This window comes from Tachysurus fulvidraco, chromosome 1 (genome assembly GCF_022655615.1).
Source record: "Tachysurus fulvidraco isolate hzauxx_2018 chromosome 1, HZAU_PFXX_2.0, whole genome shotgun sequence".
Lineage (NCBI taxonomy): Eukaryota > Metazoa > Chordata > Actinopteri > Siluriformes > Bagridae > Tachysurus > Tachysurus fulvidraco.
Genome location: NC_062518.1, coordinates 51,173,004 through 51,189,572, shown reverse-complemented (window position 1 = coordinate 51,189,572; position 16,569 = coordinate 51,173,004). Strand labels below are relative to the sequence as shown.

Here is a 16,569-nt window from a genome sequence, read left to right as displayed (position 1 = left end):
GTATTTATGTGTGTATTGTATAGTATAGTGTTATTTATGTCTGTATTGTATTGTATAGTGTATTTATGTGTGTATTGTATAGTATAGTGTTATTTATGTCTGTATTATAGTGTTATTTATGTGTGTATTGTATAGTATAGTGTTATTTATGTGTGTATTGTATAGTATAGTGTTATTTATGTGTGTATTGTATAGTGTTATTTATGTGTGTATTGTATAGTATAGTGTTATTTATGTGTGTATTGTATAGTATAGTGTTATTTATGTCTGTATTGTATTGTATAGTGTTATTTATGTCTGTATTGTATTGTATAGTGTTATTTATGTGTGTATTGTATAGTATAGTGTTATTTATGTGTGTATTGTATAGTATAGTGTTATTTATGTCTGTATTGTATAGTGTTATTTATGTGTGTATTGTATAGTGTAGTGTTATTTATGTGTGTATTGTATAGTAAAGTGTTATTTATGTCTGTATTGTATAGTATAGTGTTATTTATGTCTGTATTGTATAGTATAGTGTTATTTATGTCTGTATTGTATAGTATAGTGTTATTTATGTCTGTATTGTATAGTATAGTGTTATTTATGTGTGTATTGTATAGTATAGTGTTATTTATGTGTGTATTGTATAGTGTAGTGTTATTTATGTGTGTATTGTATAGTATAGTGTTATTTATGTGTGTATTGTATAGTATAGTGTTATTTATGTGTGTATTGTATTGTATTGTATGGTGTATTTATGTGTGTATTGTATAGTATAGTGTTCTTTATGTGTGTATTGTATAGTATAGTGTTATTTATGTGTGTATTGTATAGTATAGTGTTATTTATGTGTGTATTGTATTGTATAGTGTATTTATGTGTGTATTGTATAGTATAGTGTTATTTATGTGTGTATTGTATAGTATAGTGTTATTTATGTCTGTATTGTATAGTATAGTGTTATTTATGTCTGTATTGTATTGTATAGTGTATTTATGTGTGTATTGTATAGTATAGTGTTATTTATGTGTGTATTATAGTGTTATTTATGTGTGTATTATAGTGTTATTTATGTGTGTATTGTATAGTATAGTGTTATTTATGTGTATTGTATAGTATAGTGTTATTTATGTCTGTATTGTATTGTATAGTGTATTTATGTGTGTATTGTATAGTATAGTGTTATTTATGTGTGTATTGTATAGTATAGTGTTATTTATGTGTGTATTGTATAGTGTTATTTATGTGTGTCTTGTATAGTATAGTGTTATTTATGTGTGTCTTGTATAGTATAGTGTTATTTGTGTGTATTGTATAGTATAGTGTTATTTATGTCTGTATTGTATTGTATAGTGTATTTATGTCTGTATTGTATAGTATAGTGTTATTTATGTGTGTATTGTATAGTATAGTGTTATTTATGTGTGTATTGTATAGTATAGTGTTATTTGTGTGTATTGTATAGTATAGTGTTATTTATGTCTGTATTGTATTGTATAGTGTATTTCTGTGTGTATTGTATAGTATAGTGTTATTTATGTGTGTATTGTATAGTATAGTGTTATTTATGTCTGTATTGTATTGTATAGTGTATTTATGTGTGTATTGTATAGTATAGTGTTATTTATGTCTGTATTATAGTGTTATTTATGTGTGTATTGTATAGTATAGTGTTATTTATGTCTGTATTGTATTGTATAGTGTTATTTATGTCTGTATTGTATTGTATAGTGTTATTTATGTGTGTATTGTATAGTATAGTGTTATTTATGTGTGTTATTTATGTGTGTATTGTATAGTATAGTGTTATTTATGTGTGTATTGTATAGTATAGTGTTATTTATGTCTGTATTGTATAGTGTTATTTATGTGTGTATTGTATAGTATAGTGTTATTTATGTGTGTATTGTATAGTATAGTGTTATTTATGTGTGTATTGTATAGTGTAGTGTTATTTATGTGTGTATTGTATAGTATAGTGTTATTTATGTGTGTATTGTATAGTATAGTGTTATTTATGTCTGTATTGTATTGTATTGTATGGTGTATTTATGTGTGTATTGTATAGTATAGTGTTCTTTATGTGTGTATTGTATAGTATAGTGTTATTTATGTGTGTTTTGTATAGTATAGTGTTATTTATGTGTGTATTATAGTGTTATTTATGTGTGTATTATAGTGTTATTTATATGTGTATTGTGTAGTATAGTGTTATTAATGAATGTATTGTATAGTATAGTGTTATTTTTGTGTATTGTATAGTATAGTGTTATTTATGTGAGTATTATAGTGTTATTTATGTGTGTATTGTATAGTATAGTGTTATTTATGTGTGTATTGTATAGTATAGTGTTATTTATGTGTGTATTATAGTGTTATTTATGTGTGCATTGTATAGTGTTATTAATGTCTGTATTGTATAGTATAGTGTTATTTGTGTATTGTATAGTATATTGTTATTTATGTGTGTATAGTATAGTGTTATTTGTGTATTGTATAGTATAGTGTTATTTATGTGTATATGTATAGTATAGTGTTATTTATGTGTGTATTGTATAGTATAGTGTTGTTTATGTGTGTATTGTATAGTGTTATTTATGTGTATTGTATGGTCATGAGCTTTGACCATACAATACACATAAATAACACTATACAATACACACATAAATAACACTGTACTACTATGGTCATGAGCTTTGGGTCATGACCGAAAGGAGGAGATCCTGGATACAGGCGGCCGAAATGAGTTTCCTCCGCAGGGTGGCTGGGCGCTCCCTTAGAGATAGGGTGAAGAGCTCGGTCACTCGGGAGGAGCTCAGAGTAGAGCCGCTGCTCCTCCACATCGAGAGGAGTCAGCTGAGGTGGCTCGGGCATCTGTTTCGGATGCCTCCTGGACGCCTCCCTGGGGAGGTGTTCCCGGGCATGTCTAACCGGAAGGAGGCCCCGGGGAAGACCTAGGACACGCTGGAGGGACTATGTCTCTCGGCTGGCCTGGGAACGCCTCGGTATTCCCCCGGAAGAGCTGGAGGAAGTGTCTGGGGAGAGGGAAGTCTGGGCATCCCAGCTTAGACTGCTGCCCCCGCGACCCGGCCCCGGATAAGTGGTAGAACAAGAAGAAGATGTGTATTGTATAGTATAGTGTTATTTATGTGTGTATTGTATTGTATAGTGTTATTTATGTGTGTATTGTATAGTGTTATTTATGTGTGTATTGTATAGTATAGTGTATTTATGTGTATTGTATAGTATAGTGTTATTTATGTGTGTATTGTATAGTATAGTGTTATTTATGTCTGTATAGTATAGTATAGTGTTTTTTATGTGTGTATTGTATAGTATAGTGTTATTTATGTGTATTGTATAGTGTATTTATGTGTGTATTGTATAGTATAGTGTTATTTATGTGTGTATTGTATAGTATAGCATTATTTATGTGTATATTGTATTGTATAGTGTTATTTATGTGTGTATTGTATAGTATAGTGTATTTATGTGTATTGTATAGTATAGTGTTATTTATGTGTGTATTGTATAGTATAGTGTTATTTATGTCTGTATAGTATAGTGTTTTTTATGTGTGTATTGTATAGTATAGTGTTATTTATGTGTATTGTATAGTATAGTGTATTTATGTGTGTATTGTATAGTATAGTGTTATTTATGTGTGTATTGTATAGTATAGCATTATTTATGTGTATATTGTATAGTATAGTGTTATTTATGTGTGTATTGTATAGTATAGTGTTATTTATGTGTGTATTGTATAGTATAGTGTTATTTATGTGTGTATTGCATAGTATAGTGTTATTTATGTGTGTATTGTTTAGTATAGTGTTATTTATGTCTGTATTGTATAGTATAGTTTTATTTATGTCTGTATAGTATAGTGTTATTTATGTCTGTATAGTATAGTGTTATTTATGTGTGTATTGTATAGTATAGTGTTATTTATGTCTGTATTGTATAGTATAGTGTTATTCATAGTTCCTGAAAATATTTTGGTTATATCTCAGGAAGGAAAACAGATACAGTTTTGTTTTAACGGCACAAATGTGCACAAATCGAGCACAAACGAACTAGGCCGGTATTGAGCGATTGGGATATTAAAATATTGTTTAATATGTCAAACAACAAACCAGCACAAAACGTTCCTTATTGCGGCACAAATCAGCACAAACGAATGGCATAATTTTTTTTGATTTTTATGGGGTGCCAACTTCACGGTGGTTCCATAGGCTATTGTCAAGAAGAGCTGTGTGTCTTTTGCTTCATATTTTGAACAGCACAATGTATCTATTATTTTTAATTTGTTTATATATAATTGTTTTATTTTGAACATAATCTATATTTGGGAAATGTTTTTGCTTTAAAGGCATTCATGTGATTATAGTCTTTAAAATAAATGCTACATTTTGATTTCATGATTTCTTTGTTTTATGCAAATCATTTACTTCCTTTGTGCTACTTTACATAAACATTTGATTAAACCAAATCAGAATTTTGGTCAACATTATTGTCATTTTATCTCACCACAAATATGTTGAGTGAGGAACAACAGAACACAGTACAGTACATAAATATCACACATTAATACAAATATATACATATTGTGGAATAGTAAATAACAGCAAGGAAGTGACAGCAAATTTTATACTTTGTTTAATAAAATGTGTGTGTGCTATATTTCCTCCCAACAGAGATTTAGGCCTGGTGTCCTTAATCTGGAGAAAAACAAACAAGTCTGACCTGGAGTGTGACTGGAAGCGTTTGGTGAGTGACACTTTCTTTGGCAATAGGATGAACATGTTTGGGAGCATCGAGTCTTGTTGTACACAGAAAACACATGTATGGGAGCATTGAGTATTGCTGGCAACAGGATGGTGAAATTGTTCATATAAATTATTTATGTAAGGAAATTAGAAGAGATGAAAGCTTTCTCTATTGCAGAGAACGGCTCAAGTCTTTATTCTCAAAAGAATAAAGTACATTTATATTTATGACACTTGGCAGATTCCTTTATCCTGTCAGAGATGCAGTTGACATGGCAAGAATAAAAAACAACCCAAATGCAGGGATAACCAAAACAAAATGACAAAAAAAAAACATTGACATGGAAAAAATCACAAAAACAAGAAACACATTATGTCTGAGCACAGAGCATCAGCAGCCTGACCGTTATTTATATAACCACAGTTTTCATTCTTCAGGGCATGATCAGGTTTTCCAGTCATCCAGCTGATGGTAGAGAAAATTGGTTTGGTCTGTCACCTTCCAGGAGTCTCTGAACAGGCCAATTAAACCCAGCCTGAGACCAGTCCCTTTATAACTGAGTCTTCATTTGCATCTCTTGAGCTTGACAAGTCTGTGTGATGCTGTCTACAGTAAGTCTGAGCTTGAAGCCATGACATAGTAGTAGAAATGTAAATGTAGCTCTGATGTCCAGTATAACTGCCTATGAGAATAAAAAAAAAACACAAAGATGAAACATAGGTTTATGGAAGGTTCAAAACTAAAAAAAATACACAGATTACAACATTAAAACCCCAAAAGGAAATTTCTTAAAAGTTGCTGACAGAACATCAAGAACATGACACAAATCTGGGTAGATTGTACAAGTAAGTATTTCCCCAGTGTCTGAAATTTGCTTTAAGAAATTATGTTAAATATTTTTCCCAGTTCAGCAAAATGAGTATATTAAAAAATACATTGTTCAGATTTTTTATTACAACACAAAATTCTCTAATGAGAAATAGGAAAGTGATCAAAATGTAGATTCTTACCATCTAAACAGACAGCAGGGATTGACCAAGTACAGGGCACATCCACCCAACCCCAGGGAGCAAGCGCACCACACTCCTCATGTCCACCAAAGTTGTCGTGTTAACCTGAACTCCATCTCCATCTGAACACTTCCCAGTGGTTTATTCCCCATGGACCAGCACCAGCTGTTGATGGGATCGTAGAGTCCAATCCAAGCACTGGAACTGAATTGTTGTATCTGTGCTTCCTTCTGAAGTCGGACCATGTTGTCATTACTGTCGATGATAGGAAGGTCAGTGTGTGTGTCTCTGCAGTAAGCCTGAGCATCACTCCAGGTTTTCCCCTGCTGGATCAGGTAATACTGACGAGTGACAGACAGGATTTTAAATTTTAATAAAATTTAATAAATTTTAAACATTTTATGCAAATTATCTCAGTCACAAATTTTACTTACTTTAATTAACTCTTCTCATAATTTTCCTTCATTTGATTGTTACTTCAAACTGAACATTTATATAATGAAACTTTTTTTTATTTAATTTTTCTTTGATACAAAACAAGAAATTATTTTAAATCCACACACACACACACACACACACACACACACACACACACACACACACACACACACACACACACACACACACACACACACACACTTCTCTCACCTGTGAAAAACAGGAGCATAAAGAGACATTATAACGAGTATAAAGAGACATCCGTTACTGGTGTGTAGATAAACTCACTAAGACAAAAGACATGTGATTAAAATCCCTCAGCAGTTCTGATCAGCAGTAAAACTGATAACTGTAAGTACCGCATCACTACATATGATTAGAACTGAATTTAAACACCCATTAGTTCAGGGGAGGCAAACTCAGTATTCATGTAATTATTGAATGTAAAACCTCAAGCAATGTTCATTTGAACGAGTTTATTTTATTTTAACCTGTCAGAAGAACAGAGGATGCACACAAGTACAGGGGAGCTTTTATTATATCTGAAAACTAATCCAAAGGTAAATAAAACCACCAACATGTTGTCAACTTATGAAGTGTATTTAAAATTTAAATATACACATACAAATAAAATAAGAACAAAACAATTAAAAACAATAAACAAACAAAACAACTGAAACATCAAAAAACTATATTACAATTAGCAGCAAATGAGTGACACAATGAACTATTTAACTATAAACAATGAACTATTTAAATATAAACAATGAACTATTTAACTATTAAAAGAATCTTTGAACTTGTGTATATTTAAAACAACTATTTATACATACAAATAAAATTAGAACAAAACAATTAACTATTAAAACAAACTACAAACAAACAAAACTAATTAATTGATTAAAACTTTATCCTGTCTGGTCATCCATCCATCGTCTTGTTCCCCACTCTTTCGGTGAACCTCCACCCTGCTGCACCTGAATAATAACAACAAACAGAAGTAAACAATGAACAATTTAACTATTAAAACAAGAGACTTTGAATCAGCTTCAGACTTTTTAACAGTTATATGTTATAAATGAGTTAATGTCCTTAGCCATGGTTTAAATCAGACTTTATACATACAGATACAAATATGAATTTGTGGAGCAGTAAACAGCTACAGATTCAGGTACCATTACTATGTACATTGTGTTAAATTGAAATGTAGCCCTACTTTTATTTATTTAATGAGAGAACATTATACATATCTACAATCATACATATGTTCACTTCTGTTACGTGACAATAAATATTGTCAAAAGGTTTTTGAATTGTACTGAATTTATTTGATTTGACAGTCAGGTATTGATTGCTTGCAGATGTTGATACAACTACTAGGCTACTTAAATGTATCTCACACTAACTAGTTAGACATTATGATCTTCTGTAGTTTTGCTTCAAAAATATTCTCTTTAAATTTTAGTTGAATACCTCTGATTTAGTGCATCCTCAAGAGAACATCTAGTGTAAGCTGATAAAAATAACATTTATAGAAAATATATAAATTACATAGAAATTTCTATACTTCTGCACAAATAAAGACGGACTTACTTTATCTGGCTGATGCATCGCTGCCGCATGTACCGCTTCCACCGCCTGCTTCACTGCATTGCTAAGCAACTCCTCGATTTCTCCCCTTACTGTCTCACTGCAGTTGCAGACGGGTGGAAGCTGCGCCCAGTTTGGTTGGAGATCACCCTTCTTCTTCTCACCTGGTTCACCTTTGGCTGAACATGAAGTCCATTTTAAACATACTTTTAAACAAAAACACCTTTTTAGGCAATTTAGTAGATCGGATTTTCTAAAATCTAATCCTAAAATGGAAGTCTGATTTAAACCATGGCTAAGGACATTAACTCATTTATAACATATAACCAAACATATGTTGCTATTCTTCTCATATTGAACCTGACAATGTTGTGCACTGACCAGGGCGATGATCACCACCCTCAACACCATGTGGATGGTGACGTAGACCAAGAAGGCCCTGTTGATGACTGCAGTCCTCCTTTGGCTTCTTGGTGTTTTCCACACTGATAGGGGATAAGAAATAAGAAAGTTCCTTCTGAAAACATTAACAGCCAGAACATATCTGGGAAGCTTGTAGGTTTCTATATATACACCTTTATGGCTGAAAAAGCAATAATGGTGCAATACTCACACATGAAGCCAAGGAATATGATCAACAGGACCTCCAGAGCAATAGCCAGGCCAATGATTGCGACACTGCCGCCACACTTCTCCTCCTTGGCGGTGTAGCTGATGTCATCACCCAACATTGTGAAGCCCAAAAGGACTTGTGCCAGGGAGGATGTGGCCTCAAGTGTGTTCATGTCCATCAGCTCTGACAGAGAAACACCACATGACCACATTAGCATGACCTACATTTTAGACCATAGGTCACTAACAGACAGACCGCGGTCCGGGTCCGGACCCAGAAGCTGCCCAATACGGACCCGGACCTACAGCCCAAACAAAAGGTTCTGATTTAAAACTTGACGAAGCGCTTCTATTTTAACCGGCGCAGCTTTTGTATCTTTACAGTAGTGGTAGTGAAAACACACAGAGCAATCAAGTGACGAGTGAGACGGAGAAAGGGAGAGAAACAGACGAGGGAGACGGAGAAAGGGACAGAAACAGACGAGTGAGACTCATTTCTGTTCACACTTCCCACTAAACCAGTGTGTCTCATATGTACGGAAACTGGGGCACTTATTAAAAGTGACAACGTGAAACACCATGAGACAAAACATAAAGGTTTTGAACAAACATATGAACTCAAATCTGAAGACAGCGTCCCTGAGACAGCTTTCCCAGGTCTGAGGACAGTAGCCCTATACATCCTGACCATGTTTGGCTCTACATACAACTGTGAGGCAGCTTTCTCTAGAATGAACATAATCCAAACTAAATATGGTTCCAGGGTCACTAATGAGCAGCTCCACATGTGTATGAGAGTGGCCCTGACTCCATTCAAGCCCAGGTTTAACCCTAACCCTCGCGCAGGTTTAACCCTAACCCTCGCGCAGGTTTAACCCCAACCCTCGCCCAGGTTTAACCCTAACCCTCGCCCAGGTTTAACCCTAACCCTCGCTCAGGTTTAACCCTAACCCTCGCTCAGGTTTAACCCCAACCCTCGCTCAGGTTTAACCCCAACCCTCGCTCAGGTTTAACCCCAACCCTCGCTCAGGTTTAACCCCAACCCTCGCCCAGCTAGAGCTCAGTTCTCCCACTGAGATATAAAAAGGAAAGTTAAGCACTTTATTTAAACACACAATTTTCACATTTTCTTTATTTTCTCTTATTTTGAAATGTAGCCCTACTTTTATTTATTTAATGAGAGTGATATTATGCCTGATAACGTATTATTAGTTCCAGTTTGCTTGTTTCCCTACCGGACGTTAGACGAGGGAACACCAGAGATATAAGCAGCATGCGGTACTGAAGTGTGCTAAAAGTGATTATTAATAAAAGTTGTGTTAATGCCGAAGCTCCTGTTTTATTTGGACAAAAACATAAGCTGGTGTCAGAATACAGGACTGGTGTACACTAAAGAGTTTGTGAGGAAATCACCAGCACAACCAGAACCACGTAGAGGGAAACAGACACGTAAAGCTTCCATAAATGGTCATGTACACGTGAGCTGCCGGGTGACGAGCCAAGTGCAGGTGAGCAGCGCATTAATACAATCAAAAGCAGTTGGAAGAGTCGGCGTCAACATAGAGAAAACTTTACATTTTTACATTTACAGCATTTGGCAGACGCCCTTATCCAGAGCGACGTACATAAGTGCTTAAATCTCTAACACTGAATACATTAATGCTGGTTCACTAGGTTACATACTTAATATACCATGAGTTTAAAACATTTGTTCAAAGTTACAATGAAAAAGTGTCAAAGGTTGTTTTTTTTTTGTTAGTTTTTTTTAATAAATGCAAAAGATTAGGAAATAAGTGCTAGTTGAAGTGTTTCCTGAATAAGTAGGTCTTCAACCGCCACTTGAAAATAACCAGTGACTCAGCTGTCCGGACCTCTAGGGGAAGTTCATTCCACCACCTTGGTGCCAGAACAGAGAAGAGTCTTGTAGTATACTTGCCTCTTACCCTGAGAGATGGTGGAACCAGTCGAGCAGTGCTGGTAGATCGGAGGGTGCGGGGTGCAGTGTGAGGAATGATGAGGGCTTTGAGGTAAGAGGGAGCTGGTCCATTTTTGGCTTTGTAGGCCAGCATCAGTGTTTTGAATTGGATGCGTGCAGCTACCGGAAGCCAGTGGAGGGATCGCAGCAGCGGGGTGGTATGCGAGAACTTTGGCAGGTTGAAAACAAGCCGGGCAGCTGCATTTTAGATCATTTGCAGAGGACGGATTGCGTTCATAGGTAGACCTGCCAGCAGTGCGTTGCAGTAATCCAGTCTAGAAATGACAAGAAACTGAACAAGTACCTGAGCAGTCTGTGTGGACAAAAATGGCCGAATCCTTCTAATGTTGTAGAGAAGAAACCTACATGAGCGAGTCACATTAGGGACATGAGAGGAAAAGGACAGTTGATTGTCCATGGTTACCCCAAGGTTGTGAGCTGTGACTGAAGGGGAGATCAGATCTTTGTGCAAGGATATAGCAAGATCATGACCTGGGGATGAATCACCTGGGATGAACAGCAGTTCAGTTTTGCTAGGATTGAGCTTTAACTGATGAGCAGTCATCCATGATGAAATTTCTACCAGACATGCTGAGATCCGGTCAGAAGCTGTGGTATCTGAGGGTGGGAAAGAGAAGATAAGTTGTGTATCATCAGCATAGCAGTGGTAAGAGAACCCATGTGATGAAATAACTTCACCAAGAGTGAGTATACAGGGAGAAAAGAAGAGGACCAAGTACTGAGCCCTGTGGGACACCAGTGGAGAGTCTGCGTGGAGCAGATGTCACTCCCCTCCATGTTACCTGATATGAGCGTCCTTCCAGGTAGGAGGCAAACCATTCCCAAGCTGATCCGCAAATCCGAAGACTCTTGAGGGTGGATAAGAGAGTCTTGTGGTTGACCGTATCAAACGCTGCTGAAAGGTCAAGGAGGATAAGGATGGATGACAGTTAGGCTGATCTAGCAGTATGTAGCTTCTCAGAGACATCCAAAAGGGCTGTCTCTGTAGAGTGAGCTGCTTTAAAGCCAGACTGTTTGGGATCTTGGAGGTTGTTCTGTGAGAGATAAACAGACAGTTGATTATAGACAATGCGTTCAAGAATTTTTGAAAGAAATTAGAGAAGTGATGGAAATGAGAGAAGTCTGTAGTTACTGATGTCTGATGGATCCAGAGCAGGTTTCTTTAGGATGGGAATAACCCTTGCTCTCTTGAAAGTAGTTGGTACCTGACCAGATGCTATGGATCTATTGATGGTAGTGGAAATGAAGGGCAAGAGGTTTTGTGAGATAGTCTGGAGCATAGTGGTAGGGAGTGGATCCAATGGGCAGGTTGTAGGATTGCAGGACTGGATGAGTTGCAAGTTGTCAAGCGGCGGTTGAAGACCTACTTATTCAGGAAACACTTCAAACTTTAGTGTTTGTCATCATGGAAAAGCTAAATCCACCATCGCCAATGCAGCTTAGCGGCAATCTTGCTGATAACTGGAAACGTTTCAAACAGAGATTCGACATTTATCTCGCTGCGAGCGGTGCCGGTGGAGATGATGAAAAGCTAAAAGCATCCATCTGTTTGCACGTGATGGGTGAAGATGTACTGGATATATATAATAGCTCTCAACTCGACGATGCTGATTTAACACTGACTCTTCTAATGCAAAAATGTGAGGAATATTTTGTGCCAAGTAAGAATGTCACATTTGAGAGATACAAGTTTTTCTCTGCTGACCAAAAACAAGGAGTAAGTTTTGACCAGTACCTCGCTGAACTTCACACTTTCAGTAAGAGCTGTGAATTCAGACATTTAAGAGATTCACTAGTGAGAGAGAAAAACATGAACAGTATAAACTGCCCACCAGTGAGGAGATTAGGTCTCAGTTTGCTGGAGCTAAGTGGTTTAGTAAGCTAGATGCATCATCTGGGTTTTGGCAAATGAAGCTTGAGGAGGAAAGCTTGAAACCATGCACCTTCATTAAACCAGAAGGCAGATATCGGCCAAGGCAGGTCCTAGATTTGATTAGACAGTCCAATCTGAAACTGAACAAAGAGAAGTGCGAGTTTGCAGTCAAGAGCTTAACTTTTGTTGGAGATGTACTGTCTGAGGATGGCGTCAGGCCAGACCCAAGAAAGACCTCAGCAATTGTTAACATGGAACAGCCACAAAATAGAATAGAGAAACTGAGAAGATTCCTTGGAACGGTCACATATTTGGCCAAATTTATTCTACAACTGTCTACACCTTCTGCACATCTTCGATGTCTCCTGGAGCAAAAGACTGAGTGGGTGTGGTCTCACGAGCAGGAGGGATGCTTTCAAGATCTGAAGTGCATCATAACGGAGGAGCCAGTACTCAGATATTATGATCCACACAAGAACATTAGGATCTCAGCAGATGCCCCCGATACGGCGACGGTGTGGTGTTGTTGCAGCAACATGATGAGAGATGACAGCCAGTAGCCTGTGCATCACGAGCTGTGACAAGTGCAGAGACTAACTATGCCCAAATAGAGAAAGAACTTTTGGCTAGCACGTATGCCTGTGAAAGATTCCATCAGTATGTGTATGGGCAGACTTACAGACCATAGTGGAAACAGACCATAAACCTCATGTGTCAATAATGCAAAAGCCCTTGAATGACTGTCCCATGAGAATCCAACGAATGTCCATCAGACTTCAGAAATATGATGACACAATGATCTACACAGCAGGAAAATTAATGTTTGCAGCAGATACTCTCTCCTGGGATGTTGATAAGCAGGAAAGTTCAAACAATGAGAAAAGCACAGATATACAAGCGTATGTGGACATGATCATGACATCACTTTCGTGGTTCCATGGTGTTGAGGTTATTTTTTATTTTTTTTATTTTGCAAGGCCAATTTTTGAGTAGCACAATTAGGATGTTGTTTAACCAAGTACTTTATTGTACTTTATGTAGGCATCTTAGGGACCTGCTAAGTTATCATGAAGTTAAACTCACCGTAAGAACGTGGAAAAAAGCCTCACTGATTGGGACCAGTTTCTTGGGCGCTGCAGAGCCAGATGGGAAGAGCAGTGGCAGGGCAGTAAACACAGTGATGGCATGTTCAACTACATACAGAAATAAATAACACACAAGAGAGGATATCGATATGCACTAAAGTAAAGAGCTTAATTAATGACATTTAAATGACAATATAAATTGGCACCGTACCACGTGCAGGCCGCACCACGTGCTTCACAGACAACATAAATTTAATCCACTTATTTCTCCTATAACACTCTGTTCAATATACATCAATTATCAGTGAGCTAAATCTCTTTTCTTTCTGAAACACAACTCATTAAACAACATACCTGTAAGAAAAGGACATAAACAGCTGAGACACGGGGCGTCAGCTTCTCCCTCACTGCTACACACTAGTACATATAATGCTAAACAGTTAGCATCACGATCACGACACGATATATCGTTTTGAATAATTAAAAAAACACATTAACCGATGCAGTTTTAACATAACTAACACAATCAACTGTCATCATGTTAATCACATTCTCTTAGCGTCAAAAATGTGTTTCAGAGAAGAAATATTAGCACAAGAATATATTGAGGGGAGGAGCGAAAAACACCTGCGTCATCATCGGCCTCATACGCAACATAGACTGAGGCGACCGCATGGTGCACAAGAGGAAGCACCACAGAAGTGTCCCACCGATAACATTCCCTCCACAAACAAATTCTATAAACAGTAATTAAGGACAAAATTTTGTGGAGTTCACTAAACCATTCTGTTGTAAAAAGTAGGAAGATATAAAACATTAACAAACCAATCTTTAAATAAAACAATAATAATACAGGAAATAGACAAGGGTCAGGTTAAATCAATGAGTTCACTTTTTACATCAGTTACATTCTCCCCCTGAACTTCACAAATTTTGCTATTACAGGGATTTTACACGCATTAGACCAAATTATCCAGAACATCGTGCAACAAAATATGTTTTCCCACTTGCAGGGAAAGGTGAGTACAGCAGGTTGATCAGGCCTAATGTCATCACCTGCAAAAGGTGCATTAAACACCATTTATCTCTGAAGTTACTAGTGTGTATGGCAAATGCTAGTAGTCTACCAGAATTTGGACTTGTGAGGAACATATTCATCATAAATTCATCTTTGTATTGTTTTGAATGTCACATGTACAGTACAGTCTGTTTTGACTGAGATTACATATTTTATAAAATTGAGGTTCCCAACCTGGCAGAAACAACTGAACTAGTAAATGCAGACAACCTTGTAGACTTCACACCGTATTACAGTTTCAATCACAGGGACGTTACATACGTTCTTATGAAATATTAATGTGTGTTCTAAATTGAATACGTTTTGACTTATTTTGGATGTATAACAGTGATGTTTTGGAATAATCTGCTTTAAATGCAAGTTAAATCGACAGCAATGTTGATCAAAAAAAAAAGTTGTCAATTATATAAATATATATATCAACAAATGCTGCTTATGAGCTCACCCAGAGTATTCCTTGAATAAACTTTAATAGTCATGTTAAGTGCTGTCTGTTTTGACAGCCCCAGAATAAATCAATCTGTTACTCCTCTTACAGTTTGCCGTGCCGTGCACTGCACGAAAGTCAAAATGACCACTAGGGGATGAGCCAGAAACAAGCATCGTTGTAGCTTTTAAGCATTAAATCCTCTAAATACACAGTTAAACTTATTTTTCTAGTAAAGCTTAGACTCTCAAGATTTTTTTAAGCCCACACACAAAGCATAATATGATTCATAGCCGTCATACTATTTGAAACAAAATTGGTGGTGAACTGAACTAGGTGGCGCTAGACCAGTTGTTCCCTTACCTTTAGACGTTTCCCTTTCTTCACTGGGGTTATATTTTCCAAAACAAATGCTTGACAAAAATCCCAAAAGGTCCAAGGAACTGGAATCTGTAAGCCTTTTAATCCAAAACGCCTCGCAAATATTCCACATGTGATCTGAAAACTGGAAACAGTAGTGCGCCACCATACTTTGTTTCGGCTCTAACCTCTCATTGGAGGTTTCAAAAATTACACTGATGCGTCATTTATAGCCCAGGGCCTAACGAATCAAACAAGCCCTCACTTGAGCCAATCGGCGCTTGTATTGCAGAGATAGACGGCTGAGAAGCCAATGATGTCTTTACATCCTATGTGGGAACCCTCCCTTTGACTGACAATTACTCCTTCCAATAGCAATGAAATGGTCCGGGACCTCTACAGCTCTTTAGCCAATAAGGAGACGATTCCAACGGTATGCAAGATGCCACGTCTCCGAGGCCTCTGGCTGCGCAAACAAGTTGCGCAAAGGATTTATTGCGCAATCCTCGACCTTTTCACACTCTCACAGCTCAGGGTGTCAGGTTACAGGTTACATATGGGGTCAGAATTGTTTCGTTATTCTGAATAAATACACTATGATCCACAAATAAATATAAAGAGTTTCACAAATATTTTTACAAATTTCACAAAAAGAAATGAAATTCACAAATAAATAAAATGGGATTTGCAAATAAAAAAAAATATTTATAAATTGTATTCATTTGCGAATTGCTTCCTGCTCATTAGTGAATCGCGTTCTGTGCTTTTGTGGATTTGAAACATTTCTAACGTCAAGACGTGCACAAGAATCCACAAATAGGTGACTCCGCCCACCGCCTACTCCAGCCAATCGGACAGTGGTCTCGTGGCGCTGACCAATCGTGGCACGGTCTACCTCAAACCAATCACGTTCTGATTTACTCGCACTATCACAGTGTAATATGTACTGCAAAATACGATAAAAAAAAATTTTAAAAAACATTTGTCGCGGATTCGAGCCCAATCTGGTAACCCTGTATGGACTGTAGCAGCACTAAGGGTTAGTTCAGTTCTGCTTTCTTTGGAAACGATTTCAGCACCATCAATGGGTCCAGGGGTGGTGTGAAGAGCAAGTAAATCAGAACGTAATTGAAACAATCTGAATCTGAAACAATCAGAAACAATTCTGACCCCATACTGAACAGGTTAAATTTGTATTTGTTCTGAATTCTGCGTGATGAGATAGAAAGTCTATTCCAAATAGATATTGCTCTGTAAGGTGATGTGCGTTTCAAAAAATTTGTCCTGGTGGCGTATGTGTCCACTTCCTACAAAAACAAACTGCTCAGAGAGAAACTGTGGCTGT

At 36.6% G+C, this 16,569-nt stretch overlaps 1 protein-coding gene and 1 long non-coding RNA gene across 2 annotated transcripts in view; one reads left to right on the top strand and one right to left on the bottom strand.

Moving 5' to 3' along the window:
* LOC113651658 overlaps window positions 1-16,569 on the top strand; it is a 187,773-nt gene that overhangs the window by 151,313 nt on the left and 19,891 nt on the right. The gene's annotated exons all lie outside the window — the stretch shown is intronic.
* Window positions 8,484-13,868, bottom strand: LOC125141456. The gene is made up of 3 exons (XR_007140835.1): window positions 13,714-13,868; window positions 13,358-13,467; window positions 8,484-8,587 (listed from the first exon to the last, which is right to left on the bottom strand). It is a non-coding gene; the product is annotated as an uncharacterized LOC125141456 (long non-coding RNA).